Raw genomic sequence first — 13,533 nt, forward strand, 5'->3', positions numbered from 1 at the left:
CATACCCAGCCCTTTTCACTTAAAAAACAAAACAATAAACACAAACAACAAGCAAAGAAACTCCCTCAACATCGAGCCTCAACACATGGTGAAACAAACAATGGCTGCATGTTCATAATGCACAGGGCAACAGCAAGCCCAAACAGCTCACACTTAGCTATGGGTGTGCTGTTGCCAGGTGCGTTGAAACACTAACATTAGACTGGTAACACCGCTTGTTTGCGCCTCCAGCCCTGTCTGCCCCATTATCCATCACAGTGCTTCCCTAATTGTGTTTCTTTCAGTCCCCTGTTTCTGCAGGTGCTGAATACACAGCTAAAAAAAAAATGGAAAATGGGTCACTCCAGTAGTTTGCCCTCTCCAGTAAATACAATAATTTTCTAGAAAATTATCATATGATTATATCAAATAAAATGACTATAACTGTCATCATCATGTGAACAGCTAATGCATGTAAAGTCAGAGTATCAAATGAATACAGAATTAAAGTGTGCATTAGTCTTGTAGCCATAAAACATTACAGATCCGCTACAACAGGTCAGTAAGGCAACACAGCCAGCATGGAAGACATCAGATCTCTAAGCGAGCTTTAATGCTTCATGCTTGAGAGAGGAATACACGGCCATGTCAACCGACCACATCAAGCACAGCTCACAACTTTGCAGAGGGCAAACTTATCTATAGACCTGCAAACTTAGCTATATACCCGCACACTGGCTTGGGAGGAGTATCTGACTATTATTATGTGATGAAAATGTGATGAAAATTAGAAGAAGCTGAGACCCAGTTTCTCAAACCCAAACAAAGAGATGCATAGAACTTGCCTCGAATTCCACTCAAAGTTTAACGCGCAAGGTCGCAGCAACCTTCCGACATCTGTCTGCCATTTGCTAAAAGGTTTAGGAAGCAGTGGACACCAGGTGACCGGCAGGCTGCTATCCACTTCACAAGCACAGTAAAGAGTAGGAACCAAATCAAAAATAGAGAAAGCATAAAAAGGCTGGGGCTTCCCTGTTCTAACAACAGCAACTTGTAAAACTGATTTTCTGAGTCACCTTTAGCTATACACTGTCATTATATTCTAGCACAAAACCATCATACTGCTGGACAACCATATAATTGTGTCATCTTAAACTCAAAAGGAAATGCACTGATCCAATTTCTTTGATGAGGTTTAGTGATATATATATATATATATATATATATATATATATATATATATATATATATATATATATATATATATAGAGCGGCTCTGGAAAACATAAGAGACCACTCCAATTTTTTTCTTAAATCGGCATCTCCACATGTACAGCAGACATTCCATTCAAGTGTTTGTTGAATTCCTTCACAGACACACCTCATTCTGCTTAATGAGATACTGAATAGGTGATCACCTTAACAAAATCCTATTCTAATAGAACCAGTTGGATGGGAAAAGCAGTGCTAGGTCTACCCAAAACGTAAGTGTAGTCAAAATACAGCTACAGACCATGCCAAAAGAGTTGAAAAGAAAGTTTCTTAATGAGGAAAAGAAGGGTTCAGTTGTAGCTTTAATGGCAGAGGGACACAGGGAGTGTCAGGTTGCTTCTATCTTGAAAATTTAGAAAACTACAGTTCATAAGAACAAGGTCAAGCAGCAAACACATGGGACAACAAAAGTTACTGGCAGAGGTCGAAAACGACTCTCCACCGACCGTGATGATCGCCACCTCATTCGATTGTCACTTAACAACCGTAAAATGACATCAAGTGACCTACAAAAAGAATAGCATGCAGCATCTGGGGTGAATTGCACAGCGAGGGGTGAAGTTGTGTAAAGCTAGAAAAAAGCCCTTCATCAATGAGAAGCAAAGAAGAGCCAGACAGAAGTTTGCAAAAGACCATAAGTATTGTACCACAGAGGACTGGAGTAAGGTCATCTTCTCTGATTAATGCAATTTTCAGCTTTGTCCAACACCTGGTCATGTAATGGTTAGACAGAGACCTGGAGAGGCTTACAAGCCAGAGTGTCTGTGAAATTTGGTGCAGGATTGGTGATGATCTGGGGGTGTTTCTGCAAGGCTGAAATCGGGCAGATTTGACTTTGTGAAGGATGCATGAATCAAGCCACTTAAAAGCTGTTCTGGAAGAAAACTGCTCTGACAATGTTTCCCAACTCTGATTGTTTTTTTCAACAGGTCAATGCTCCATGTCACACAGCCAGGTCAATCAAAGTGTGGATGAGGGATCACCAGATCAAGACCCTATCATGGCTAGGCCAATCTCCAGACCTGAACCCCATTGAAAACCTCTAGAATGTGAATAAGAGGAAGATGGATGGTCACAAGCCATCAACCAAAGCCAAGTTCCTGGAATTTCTGTACCAGGAGTGCCGTAAAGTTACCCAACAGCAATATGAAAGACTGGTGGAAAGCATGTCAAGACGCATGAAAGCTGTGATTAAAAATCAGGGTTATTCCACCAAATATTGATTTCTTGACTCATCCCAATTTGAAATATCAGTACTGTCTTGTTTATAAATGAATATGAGTGTTTTCTTTGCATTATTTGTGGTCTGAAATTTCTGTAACTGTTTTGTTATTTTGACCATTAGTCATTTTCATTAAAAAAACATGCTCTAAAATACAATATTTTTAACTGGAATTTGGAAGAAATGTTGCCAGTAGTTTATAGAATAAAACAAAACTGCTCAGCCTGGTCAAACACATACCCATCAATTGTAAAACTAGAGAAACTGAATTTTGTAGTGGTCTCATTTTTTTCCCCAGAGCTGTATATATAAATAAAAAAACAAACAACACAATTCGATTTTGAATTCACACTCTCTTATTCGATTTCCAATTCACCCTAAAAGAGTCATTTATGGCATTTAGCTGACGCTTTCATCCAAAGCAACTTATAATTATGACTGAGTACAACAGAGGCAACTTGGCAGTAGTGGGGCTTGAACCAGCAACCTTCCGATTAAAAGTCAAGTATCTTAACTACTGAGCTACCACTACAATTTCCTGCCCTATTTAGGATCGGCCTAGAAGATCAATCACATACAAATATGGTATTAGGTAACAGGTTGTCTAATTTCAATAGAATCCATCAAAAATACTGCAATAATTAAAATAGCAAATTCCAATACACCCAGTCACTGCTGCTGGATGCCACCTTAGAGGCTCTCCTGCAACGAAGAGCGTCAGTGAAGCCCCAAGCCTGATGCTAACCAATTTACAAACCCAATTTAGGATCAGCCTAGAAGACACTCAGTCACATACAAATATGGTGTTGGGGAACAGGTCGTCTCATTTTATACTCCTCCAGTCACCCTGGAATATGATTTGGATTATCTGATACATTATGCCAAGATCAAACCATTCATGGCTCAGTTATACAATTATGCACACTGTTGCAAAGGGCATTAAGAAATCACACAGGGGTAGATGAAAATAATTTCTAGATATTTTACGGCAACAGATGTCATCTTGCTTATATATTTAGTGGTTTCTACTAATCCAAACAGTGTACAAGTCACAGGATTTAAGCGATGCCTATGAGATTAAGTGTGCGACTGATCAGTTTCTTAACTAGCAAGGCTTTGTAGTTGCAAATACATTGGGTGTAAATGGCCACTGCCTACCTGCCTGTGCAGTATTAGCCAGCACCCCCTGTAAGACACCCAAATCTACAGTTCTGGTGAAGTGGCTGAAGGCTTCCAACACGACAATGTTTCACCTTCTAAGTTGCAATAAAACAAAGGAAGCGGATCTCCCCAATGAAGCTGGCTGAGGCTTGAGCAAGGGGCATAATAAAAGAAGCCATGTGATAGGGTTTGAAGAGACGGGAGATTTGTTCTGTGTCCATGGCTACTAAGGGCACAATAGTGGATGGCGTTTCCATAGCGACCCACAGAACTATCCCCAAGACATCCAGCAGAACAATAGGAATGGGGAGCAGTTTGCTGCAAATTGAACTCATTCGATCAAATGAAATCCTCCACAAACTATATCTCAATATGGTTTATGCAAGCATAATGAGAAGCATGCTTTTCATCAGGTGCATGGAGGAGAATAAATGTAAGTCAAGTGTAACAGGCAAAACCAAACATCTTAGGAATGAAATGTAATGTCACATGGTTTGACAAATTACATTAAGAATCTTTCCACTTTCAAAATATGTCTGACCAAAATCTTTCGATCAAATTTGCACTTTAAATTTTCTCCACTTATTGCCTCTCCTTGAAGACAACATTCAATAACATCTGTTTAGCCCAAACAAAATTAAAACAGAAGAAAGTCCGAATGGTGATGAAAGCTTGGCAGCTTTCCTCAGTGGGGAGAGATACACTTCATCAAAATGTAAACTTGTGACAAATTCCAATTAGAGCAGAAATGCACTGGCCTTTGGTCTGACAAAATATGCATTTTATCAGACAATGACTCATAAGCTCAGTTGACTTTGAAGTGGTTTTTGTTACAAATACCTGACAGTAATCTTTAGTTCCCTTGATACCCCCAGCACACCTACAACAGGGTCAGATCAGAGAGGAAACAAATTTAACTAAGCGTTATAAAGCATTATATTATAAAGCATCATATATAGATTACTACACATCTACATACATTCCTACTATCTTACAATGATTGTGTAGGCCTGTAAATTAACATTCATGGCTAACCATGTATGAGCTCCCTTATTATTTAATGTCATTAATATTTCAGTGAAGTGCAGGAGAAGGTAACAGAGAGAAAGCAGAAAAGACTCCATTACAACCTGCTTTTTGTTTTCAGTGGTGTGTTTGAGCAGTAATATTTTATTTGTTTGTATGTGTGTGAGGGGGACTCATTATACTCTGTCACATATACTTGCAAAACAGTGTTTCAAATGAAAAAGGCTTCCTTTAAAGAATTTCTAGCTTTGCTAACTTTACAAATAAATTCAACATGGGATCATAGCCTTTTTAATGACCATCAATATCCATTAATAATATAACAAAACAAAATTAATTAATACAATTAGCCATTAATAAACAAAAATATTTTATTATTAACAATAAAATAAACAAGATAAACAAACTCAAGTCTTTAACAGTTATGAAAAAAAAAGAAAAGAAAAGGGCGTAACAGCGTTTGCAAGGTCAAGAAATCAAACATTTTGTTTTATGGATAACATATAAACTAGTGGTCATACTTTTAGAAATGCCAAGCCTCACCACCACAGAAAATTTCCTTTTGTCCTTACTTGCAATTCTGCTCTCCATAAAATGTTATTTCAATGAAACCTCCAGGGGGTCAGGTGTCACAGATTTTGCAAGATTATGGACTCCACAAGAGTTGAAAAGAAACATGATAGTAAAAGGCCTGGGAGGGTTATGGAAGGCAGTTTTAGGGTCACTTCTAATTAGAGGAGACGTTCAAGATTCATGATGGCCACAGCAATCTCACGCTTTCTACTGGCACTAGGGAAAGAGCCTGCTCTATTATCAAGTCTGTCCAAGGGCTCCAGGCTTTATTCCATTGAGGCAGCAGTGACAGAGGAGCACCTCCCAGGCATCAGAGCCATTTCTCCATGTTCACAGAGTAACTAATAAAATCAAAACACCACCTGCATCATTCTGACAATGAATGACAGCTAAGCTAAACATATCTATTGCTTCAATTCCCATTTCCACAGCTAAGGCTCTGTCCTTTCTCAGTCAGAACAGTGGGATAAACAACATTCCATGGTCATCACAACAGAATCTCTGCAAAGAGACGGGTCCAGGATTTAAATACACCCCCCCCCCCCAACCCCCAATCACAGGCCCCACAACCAGCCACAATCTGTGGTGACAGAGCACAGAAACACAAATAACAAATCATATGATCTGGTCTTTTAGACTTTTTCAGTCTTCAGGAAAATATTTCTCAATTAGAATGGACGAATCATGGTCCATTAAAAAAAAAGAATGACATTTTGACATTATTTCAATCTTATCAATATGTGTGCCTAGGAGCAAGTCTGATCAGTATCCTAATAAACAAGACTTTGATGTTGTAAATACACTGGGTCAAAATGGCCACTGCCTACCTGCAGCTTATTGCCTGTGCATTGACTTGGTTGCCTCTCAAATGGGGCAAAGCTCACTCACATTAATGAATTTCCCTGTGTGCTCACATTGTGTCGCCATGTTTAAATTATTTCTTTGCAGCCAATGTTTTCCTATTTTATGAAATAGTCTTCCACCATCACCAAAGCCACCTGAATATTCCTGACTGCAAGCATAGGGGCACCCCCTCTATCTTTACTGGAGACCCCAGGCAATACTGTCTCCTGGAAACTGAGGCTACAGTAGACCTATGCTTTAAAAGGTCAATCTCATAAAGATGCCACTAAACTGTCTCCAGTGTGAATTCATTTTTGGAAAGGTTACTTCCAAACACAGAAATTACAATAATTATGTTTTGAGCAGGTTATACCTCCTAACCACCCTTAAACCCGTGTTAATGCAATTCTTCTGAGACCAAAATTGGAGAGAAATTTGGCGGGTTCTATATCCATTATTGACAGTGCTTTCCCTAGCTGCAATCAGTTCACTGACTTAGCTTTTCACCACTGAGCATATTTTTGCTTCAGAATGATCATTAATTCAGATAGGAGCAACTACTTCCCCCTACCATATCCTTGACCAAGAAAGCTGTGAAACAAGCAGCTATATCATTTCCCATCACTTTAGCCCAATAGTTCCAAAAGTTGGCCAGGCAGCCAGACGTGAGTGTTTGGAGCTGTGTGTTCCTCTGAAAGGCAACAGCTGACAGATTAAAATGGCCTCATGCTGCCAGCCAGGCCTCTTCATCATCTCCTCCTCCTCTTGTCTCACAAAGGCTTTGGCACCACGGCAGGACATTAGCGATGCAACAATACCGAAGAGCACCCGCATAGCCGAACTGGAGAGCTTTTTCAAGGACGCTGTGTGTGTCAGAGCGAAGGCATGATGTCGTTCCTGAAGTGCAGAAAAGCTCTCGATACTCAGCCAAACCTCCTAGCTAAGAGACATGGACAGGCAGGTCTGTTCAACACCTGCTTTCCAAAGCATCACGCAATAGTATTTCTTCTATTGGATGACAGTTCTGGGTACTATCAGGTACAAAAGCAAAGCATTTTTGAATGTCAGCAATTTCTTAAATGACTATTATAAATTCTAGCACATAGTCCAAAGACAGATGGGTATTATTAAGTGCATGTAAAGAGTGCTTGTATAATATGACTAAACACTTGGGCTCATTAACTAATATTAAATTATAAATTACATCTCTCAGTGCTGCTTTAAAGCAAAATGAAAACATGACTCAAGTAGATCTGAGTGATACTCTAGAATATGACAGTGTTTCATATTAAAGTCTTAATAGCTGTTAAAAATAAAATCTTACTGATTCGCTGTTTAGTATGCTCCTCTCTGATAGCTCTATCTGTCATTGCTGGCAAAGCTAATCAAAAGTGTCTACACCACTCAGATCTCTATAGTTTTACTGTAGTGTTTCACATGTTGTTACCATGGTTACTGAACAAACCCCCATCATCTATAATCATCTAGATTTCAATTTCGATAAGCCTTTATTTGCATATTACCATGCATGAAGAAGAGCACAGATTAATAATTTTGCGAGTGCGGGACCCAATCCAGATTTTCCAATGCATCACCACACACAAGTACACACTGCATTTTTGTGCAGCAAAAGCAACAGCTGCTCACTACAAATGTAGTATCCACAGTGTGCCTAAATGTTGCACATGTAGCTATATGGAAAAATGAGTTATCTATGAATAAAAGAGATGTATTTATTTATTTACTTATTTACTGGAGGTTTAAAAAAAATGCTTGTCCATGTCTTTGTAGTGGCCACTTAGAGGACTTCTTTTGCATGCTTCCACTTTCTTTCCACAAGGCCATATTTCCTATAAACCTGTCCAACACCTGGCTCTGAAACATGTCCAGACTCTTGTTGGATCTTGTGTGCAGCCCAATGAGAATACATTTTGAAGACAGGTGTGAATGCATGCCTGATTGCAACCAGATCATATTGAGCTGTCCTGCTCCTAAACTGGGCCAACAGACACATTTTCTTGATTAACTAAGTATATTGAGGTCTGTTTGCATGTAACCCAACTCTAAAAAACATAGTTGCATATTGTTATTGTACATCATATACACTGTCTGGCCAAAAAAAAAAGGTCACATACACTAATATTTCGTTGGACCGCCTTTACCATTGATTACGGCAAGCATTCTCTGTGGCATCATTTCCACAAGCTGCTGCAATGTCATATCATTTATTTCTGTCCAGAGTTGCATTAATTTTCCCCCCAAGATCTTGTATTGATGATGGCAGATTTGGACCACTGCATAGTCTTCTCCAGCACATCCCAAAGATTTTCAATGGGGTTCAGGTCTGGACTCTGTGGTGGCCAATCCATGTGTGAAAATGATGTCTCATGCTCCCTGAACCACTCTTTCACAATTTGAGCCCAGTGAATCCTGGAATTGTCATCTTGGAATATGCCCATGCCATCAGGGAAGAAAAAAATCCATTAATGGAATAATATGGTCGTTCAGTATATTCAGATAGTCAGCTGACCTCATTCTTTGGGCACATAACGTTGCTGAACCTAGACCTGACCAACTGCAGCAACCCCAGATCATAGCACTGACCCCATAGGCTTGTATGGTAGGCACAAGGCATGATGGGTGCATCACTTCAGCTGCTCTCTTCTTACCCTGATGCAGCCATTACTCTGGAACATGGTACATCTGGACTCATCAGACCACATGACCTTCTTCCATTGCTCCAGAGTCCAATCTTTATGCTCCCTAGCAAATTGAAGCCATTTTTGCTGGTTAGCCTCACTGACAAGTGGTTTTCTTAAGGCTACACAGCTGTTTAGTCCTAATCCCTTGAGTTCCCTCTGCATTGTGCATGTGAAAATGCTCTTACTTTCATTATTAAGCATATCCCTGAGTTCAACTGTTGTTTTTCTACGATTTGATTTCACCACATGTTTAAGTGATCGCCGATCATGGTCATTCAAGATTTTTTTTCCGACCACATTTCTTCCTCAAAGACGATGTTTCCCCACTTTTGAATAATGTGTCGGACAGTTCTTAACCTGATTTTAGTAGTTTCAGCAATCTCCTTTAATGTTTTCTCTGCTTGATATATACCAATAATTTGACCCTTTTGAAACAGATTAACATCTTTTCCACGACCACAGGATGTGTCTTTCAACATGGTTGTTTAACAAATGAGAAGCTACTCACTGCATCAGTTAGGGTTAAATAACTTGTTGCCAGCTGAAACATAATCACACATGCCGTAATTATCCAATGGGAGGCTCTTACCTATTTGCTTATTTAAATCCAGGTGGCGACCTTTTGTTTTGGCCAGGCAGTGTGTGTGTGTGTGTGTGTGTGTGTGTATTTTGTACATAATAGGGTATCTCCATATTCTGTTTAAAAATAAGGAGGTTATGCATTACATTACATAACATCATACAATGCATTACTGCTATATCAGGAAAAAACATTCCTCGCTAATGACATGTATAACTACAATTAATATCTTAAGTAATTAGTCCAATGAAATTAATTAACTGTCTTTGGTGAGAACTGCTGAAAGTGTACATTGATGATTTAAGATTCATAATCTTTTTTGCTCCATATTTATTGGGGATTAAACATAGATGGCTGTTCTCAAGCAGGACTGTCAGATCAGAATTACTGATTACTGAAGATTACCCCAGGCAGGGAAAACCAGGAACTTGGCTGATCAGACATGCAGAAAAAACTTTTTACTTTCATTCTAAACTGTAACTTAAGGAAGCATCACAATCAATTACCCAAGACAGCTAGACAGACAGTACTTATTGGCAGTTAATTTTAATTATGAAAAATGACATTTTCAAGTTCAGTCAGGAAAAGCTGCTGTTACCAAGACTGTCCAGTACCTTAACAGTAGTCCTTTGAACAGTTCACTCTACAAATAGTAGACTTGAAAAATGAAAATAATTTCCTTGGATCTTACTCTCTTTCATCTCTTAATAACCTCTACAGTAGAAATTGATGTCACATTCCAGTATCCAGTACTACATCACATTAGGGCTATACAACAAAGATGCTGTTTAAATAGATGCTGTTTAATGGTGCAGGTGGAGCCCAAAAACACATAATTAGGTTGCACTGTATTCTATTGTTGCTTAGATTAGAAAATCACAAAGATTAGAAAATTACAAAGTAAAACACATGAAACCCCTTAAGCAATTCTGCTGTTTTTCATGAAACAATATAACACTTCTGATCAAAGCACAGTTGGAGATAATAGCAAAAAAATGGTTAAAATATCTTAATCACATTAGCTGCACCTGTTGCTCTTTCTAGCAGCAACTTAAAAGACCAGTTGCATGATATTCCTACATAGAGTATCAATAACAAGTATATCAGCTGATATATTATTTGCTGATAAGCACAATTTTTTATGTATTGTTATAGCTTCGATATCAAAAGTTCTATATCAAAAGTTTTGGCCTTTTTATTTTGCAATTTTTTTTGCATTAAACAGAGTATCTGATGTCTGTGACTGTGTAGTGATGCAGTCACGTTTCCTGCCATAGGCTTTCTTATGTACGCACCAGTTCAAGACAAAAATGGGACTTAACAATAAAGAAAAATTAGATAATAAAATGAAATGGAACAATTTTTTGTTCTCCTTGTGTTAATAGCAACATATGTGTACAATAATAGTGATATCCGATTGTGATATGGCTATATAAAATTAATTGAGGATGTAATTTTTACAGGTTAACGTGTCACACCCACTGTACTTCATATATAGATTAACTTGAACTGGCTTAAATAACAAAATTATTAGTTATTACAATTATTAATATTAGTATTGTATATAAGGTGCTAATTATGAGTTATCATATTGGGCCAAGAAACTCAATATTGGTAACTGCTAATAACATCCCCTTGACACAAGCACTGGCAAAGTTCACAACTTTATATGTAAATTCAGATGTTATTTCTTTCTACTTTGGCTACAAAAATAAAATATGACAGAGTAGCCAATATAAATGTGGATTCAAATTTTGTTCCATGGATATTACCTGAAAACACAATAATCTTTTCACAGCTCTAACCTCATGACAGTGTCTGCTAACTGCTTTAACAGTTGCATGTGCAATGGGACGCTGCAGTCTATTGGACTGCAAACAGGGGCTAGCAAACAACTTATGGATGAGTAAACAAGAAAAAGAACCAACTAAGATGCCATGCAGACAACAGCAGAACTTAAGTCCAAAAGTACACAAAATAACTTTTGCTTCTGCCAATTTAAGCTAGCGTCAAATACACTTAAATCAGTGCAATGCTGCAATAGTGCTGCAATAATTTCCAGCAAAGAGAGGTTTAGGGGTGGTTTAGGTACAGAGATCTTCCAGTAGTCTGACTGTGCTCAGATAGGAAACAAATATTCCCTCGGGGCAGTGTGTGGTTAAATTCAGAATTTAATGTTTATAATGTGTTTACAGCTCATCTGCTTAATGACTTCTTTTCATAGTCAGACTTTCATTTACTAATCAGCACTTGCAGAAATCCTGATGCCAAAGCACCAGTAAAGTCTCTTTAAATGCTATGGAAATCCAGCCTTACACTGTGTGATTCCAGCGGACTTATGTTTGTTGCATGTCACACTGTGGTCAGATGTAATCTTAACCAAACTCCATGAGAGAAAATCCCACTTGTGCTGAAAGTCTACTATACAATACATGACTGTACCATAAAGTGCTTCTTGCAATAAACCCATGATGCTAGAAAATTACGATATTTTGCTTGTCATCCATATACGACATTTTTGCCAAAAGGAGACATCAAATAGGCATTCTCTCTGCTGCCACAATTCCACAAAACATTCTTCTTTTGAGCCCGACATAGTTCGTTTTCAAGTTGCTATACTGCTATTGATTTGAAAATGGTGCATGGGTTGTCCATGATTCCAGGCTGCTCCATATTAGTTGGTTTTAGACACGTGTTGTAGCAGTGTCTGTGGCATACGAAACATTACACATTCAATGATTTTAACTCACGACCAAAGAAATTTTTCATGATATGAAATTGTTGTGTGACAACACAATTATCAAGAAAATTACACAGTGGCTTTAAAAACCATATTCAGATATGTGATTCTATCTTGAAAAATATACCATCAAGCCAGCCCTAGAGGGTGATAATACATAGCCTTGCCTGACAATCACGAAGACACAAAGCCACATAGTACATCAAGATAACATCTGTTTTAACTGCTTCATGGTTCAATTATAAACTTAAGGTTATAATTTTATTTTGGACTTTCCTGAATTTCTGCTGTCAATTGAGATTATGCATCAGAATGATTAGCTCTTTAAAATCAGAATGAGTGGCAGTTTTCATATTAGGCCATAGCATATGGTGTACTTTTGTAGTAACAAGCAAAATTTCATCAAAAGCAACATTATAAAGTGTATGAGCCACCACATTTGTGTAATGAAGGACCTACATTTGTAGCCAACCCTTGATAACATTCTATCCCATTTCAACAGGGTTAGATCAGATAACTGCAGTAATGTTTAAGTTAGTTCCACTGGCAAGCAGAACTGAAATACCATTTTAGAGCAGTTTAGTCGACTAACAATCAGAAGGTTACCAGTTCAAGCCCAATTATTGCCAAGTTGCCACTGTTGGGCCCCTGAGCATAGCCCTTAATCTTCAATTGCTCAAGTTGTATTCAGTCATAACTGTAAGTCGCTCTGAATAAAAGCATCAAGTAAATGTGGTGAGCTTGGTGAGAGCTCATCACAACAAGGTGTGGTAGCAGCTGATCCTAGTGCTCAGTGACTACTCTATAAATACATAGCAATGTGAATGCCAGCTAAAACCTGAGCTTCCATCACATTTTTTATTTTGCATATTTATTTTAGAATAAAGTATATATGCAAAATATCAAAGATTAAATTAGGAACTTTGAAAGCATCTTCAAGATCAAACTTAACTTTCGATTCAAGTAACATTTCTGAAAGAACAGGCATACATATATTTCTACATTCTGCATCAATTCTCTCCTCACCTATACTATTTATCTGCAATATGTGGTGCTTGCAGTATGCAGTACAGGCAAAACCATTGTTGCTTTGTTCCAACAGATGAAATCAATGAGTCCTTCATCCCTTTCCTTCCTTCCTGGTTGGCCTGATGGCTTAACCCACTGTACAGATAACCATCCTCCTGGGCTACCCCTGCAAATACGTGCACACACCTTCCTCTTAGTTGGCTTCAGCTCATCTCATTGTTCTCCCACTTCCTCTCCTTGTCTAGGTTTCCTGCACCAGCCCATATTCACCAACCCCCAGAAGAGTACTTCACTAACAGATGGCTTGGAGGTTGGGCAACACATGGATGGGGAGGGAGTTATACTTTCTTTCCCCCAGTTAGTGTTAGATATGTCAGCATGTGCCAATGCAATTACTTTATCAGAA

General features: G+C 38.4%; 1 protein-coding gene across 5 annotated transcripts in view; it reads right to left on the minus strand.

Moving 5' to 3' along the window:
- Positions 1–13,533, minus strand: part of nos1apa (nitric oxide synthase 1 (neuronal) adaptor protein a) — a 76,681-nt gene that overhangs the window by 52,673 nt on the left and 10,475 nt on the right. Inside the window, exon 1 of one of the 5 annotated variants that reach the window (XM_026998820.3) lies at positions 4,475–4,500. The exons of the other annotated variants lie outside the window; for them this stretch is intronic. The gene's annotated coding sequence lies outside the window, so the exon portion shown is untranslated. Of the gene's footprint in view, positions 1–4,474; positions 4,501–13,533 lie in introns of those variants that run through there. 5 annotated transcript variants of the gene reach the window in all.

The sequence above is a fragment of the Electrophorus electricus genome, chromosome 7 (genome assembly GCF_041902795.1).
Source record: "Electrophorus electricus isolate QZ-2024a chromosome 7, ASM4190279v1, whole genome shotgun sequence".
Classification (NCBI taxonomy): domain Eukaryota; kingdom Metazoa; phylum Chordata; class Actinopteri; order Gymnotiformes; family Gymnotidae; genus Electrophorus; species Electrophorus electricus.